Below are 4,003 nucleotides of genomic sequence, written 5' to 3' on the forward strand. Positions count from 1 at the left end.
CACTATTATTACATGTGTGTTCATGTATTGGTCAATAGGTTGCAACCATATATGTGTGTGTGTGTGTGTGTGTGTGTGTGTGTGTATGCATGTATGTATCTATGTACATGTATGTATCTGTACGTATGTATGTCTGTGTATGTATGCATGCATGCATGCACATGGGTATGTATGTATGTACATTATGCATGCATGTATTGTATGTATGTATGTATACGTACATTATGCATGTACTGTATGTGTGTGTGTGTGTGTGTATGTATGTATGTATGTATGTACATTATGCATGCATGCATGCATGTATTGTATGTGTGTGTGTGTGTAAGAGTGATATATACCCAAGGTACCCCATGTGGGTAGGTATGGCTGTACATACTGTTACTTTGGTACCACACATACAAGAGAATAAGGTTGTACATACTCTTTGCTTAGATGCGGTATACATATGGTGGCACGGACTTGCACATAATTTGTCCGCAAGTTCATAAATTGGATTGCACATAAGCTTACATAGAAAACAACATATGGGAAGGGTTGGGGTTACACACTGCCATAAGGTGTGGGAGGGGTGGAGTCATATACCCTTCCCTGGATAACCACTTATGGGGGGGGGGGGGGGGGTCTTGCAAATTCGTGTGTATTCAACTGCAAATTGTGGTTGCTGTGTATATGTATATACTCCCACATGTGTGTCATTGGTACTGCGTGTGTATGTGTGTGTGTGTGGGGGGGGGGGGGGTAGCACATACATGCGATGGGGGGGGGGGTTGTCAAACGTTATCTAACGTGTTAATATAATTTTATTCTTTACTCTCATAGTAAATGGGTACAGCAACTTGCTTTCTAAACTTTTTTTTTGTAAGCAAAAATTTGAAAAGAAATTATAAATTGTAGTGTGTGTCTGTGTGTGTGTGTCTGTGTGCGTGTGTGTGTGTGTGTAGAGGGAAAATTAAGTAAATACTGTATACAGATGTTGAAGATTGATATACAGCGCCATCTATTGCCGTAAATCAAAATCCTTCGTTTTCATCGAAGTCTTGCCGAAGATAATATCCAACTATAGTACACTACCGTAGTATGCAATTTAATCTGGTGACACTGAGAGAAGCATTCCAAATTTTAGGGATTGGGGTTGTATGATGTTATCCCTACCACACCAAGTTTAAAAGGGTGTACAAACTGAGTTTAAACGTTGTTGGTGTGTAATCTTTGCTGCATGTACTCGTAACCATAGCAATGGCTGGTATAAAGACAGAACTGATAAACTATCCGATGACGTAATTTATTAGACGTAAAAAAGTCGAGGAAATACCCGCTGTGAGATCACCTGTTATAACAACGCTAGAATTAAAATATCATATTGTTAGAAGGCAGACACCAACATTAACAGTATACTAGAATATTCTAATGGAGATTTTATGCAAATATTTTCACTTGAGTAAAAATCTTACAAACAAACAAATTTATTCCTTGCCACTTTAAATCCAATATACTCAATGATGATACGTTTCACGGACAGCATCTTCTGATCCAGTTTGGTTTTTATTATCTTACACTTGTTTTTTATATTTTGCTGATAAAAACCAAAAAACCTTGGATAACAATTATTGTTTTACAGTATTTTCACTTGTAAAGAGTAAGTTTTGAAAGAGATAACCCAGACTTGAAGATTATGATCTGGTGTCAAATTTATCACATTTGCTAAGAAAATAAAAACGCAAAATAGCTAGATCAGAAGGTGTTGATTCAACATTTGCAGGTCAAAGGCTGTTACCATGTTACCATTCATTTTGTTTGTAACCTTCCAGTTTTTAATATATCTTTATCCAAAATTAATGAATTGTAATCTCTCTGTGGCATTATTGACTGACGTGACGTCACGTTCCAGTTAAGCGGGATTGTGTGCAGTGAGATTCCCCAAATCTGGCCGAAATATATCTACATTCAATTTTTGCACAATGTTTTTTTTTTCATCAATCATTAATATTGGTCTCAAATTTGATATCACTAATTGATTGATTGTGTACTTGATTTTCAAATTGAACTTTTACATGAGAAGTGTTCATTTAGGGGTAAATAGAGTGTTTTCGACAGCTTTAAATACCTTTACATACATACATACATACATACATACATACATACATACATACATACATACATACATACATACATACATACATACATACTAGAATGATTCCAGGTTTGCGGAGTTTGGCGTATGAGGACAGATTGCAGTCTTTAAACTTGATGACATTGGAAACAAGAAGAGTTAGGGCGGATTTGTTAGAAGTCTTTAAAATCTTCCGCGGACTTACTCGAATAGACCCAGCAATTTTCTTTCAAGTTTCTTCAACTAAAACTCGAGGTCATAGTTTGAAACTATATAAGGTCAGATCAAGGCTTGACATTCGCAAACATTTCTTCAGTCTCAGAGTCATTGATATTTGGAACAGTTTACCGGAGTCAGCTATTACTGCTTCATCAGTTAATCAGTTTAAGGCATTTGTTGATCACCACCTCAGAACAGTAAGGGTCTTTAAAAGCCCGATTGGCTTCCTACCCCAATAAATTCATGGTAAATCATGGTAAATCATACATACATACATACATACATACATACATACATACATACATACATACATACATACATACATACATACATACATACATACATACATGCATGCATGCATGCATGCATGCATGCATGCATGCATACATACATACATACATACATACATACATACATACATGCATGCATACATGCATACATGCATACATACATACATACATACATACATACATACATACATACATACATACATACATGCATATATGCATACATGCATACATGCATACATGCATACATACATACATACATACATACATACATACATACATACATACATACATACATATAATTAGTGACCCTGTTAAGAACATGACCTACTATACAGCCAAATAAACAGCACTGTAACAGTTCACAAGATACAAAATAATAAAGAATATGATATGTACAACAGATACAGTGGATCATAGTGATTTAAAAAAATTAAACCTATAATTGTTTCATTAAATTATTAAAATTTTGTAATTTTGTAAAAATAGAAGCAGGTAACTCGTTCCATATCTTGGACCCCTTACATGGAGTGTATAAAACGTTGACAATTATTACGAATTGAAAAAGATCAACGATATATAGGAATTCAGTAGTCTATATTTATTTTGACAAAAAGATGAACAGTTGGCTAATATTTCGATTCGATGCCTGATACAATGTTTGGATTGTTGCACTCATTGCATTACGATAATGTTTATTATGTGTATTGGATCGACGACATCTGTGCTAGCTATCAAAACGAACCGCCATCGTATCAGATGAGTATTAAAACATCGATCGTCGATATATGCTACAGCGATCGACTCGTTTCTAGACAGCTGTCATGGCAACGGGCCAGCGTGTTCGTACAGTAATAACAGTTGTATGTTCTTTCTATAAGACGATTTATACACAAGTGTTCCATTTGATTGTAAATCACGCAACCAACTCTCTGTCCAAAAACAAAAATGATGAAAAAAACCCGGTGAACATGGACGTATAAGTATATTCCGTTGTTAAGCGTATAAATTCATTTGTTGCGCGTTGTGACTCTTTCTTGAATTGTATTTTTTGTTGTTTTGTCTTGTTGGATTTTTTTTTTGGGGGGGGGGGGGGATGAAACATGATAAAGGGAGACATGTATACACTCCTTGGTCCGAAAATTATGAAAAATAAAGGTGTGATCGTTGATTTTAATAAAAACAAGCGTGTATGAATGCAAATTTAATGATATGCAAATTTTGCCCTTTTTAAATTGGGGGATAAAGCAATGATAAAGCTAGACAGGAAACCGTCACAATCAATAAAACTGTAGATTTAGTTGTGACAATTAACAGCCTAGATATTTAAACCTCTTGACGTATAATTGATAATCAATATTCTCACTTCAGTTGGTAGAGAAACCAA

This window comes from Glandiceps talaboti, chromosome 17 (genome assembly GCF_964340395.1).
Source record: "Glandiceps talaboti chromosome 17, keGlaTala1.1, whole genome shotgun sequence".
NCBI lineage: Eukaryota > Metazoa > Hemichordata > Enteropneusta > Spengelidae > Glandiceps > Glandiceps talaboti.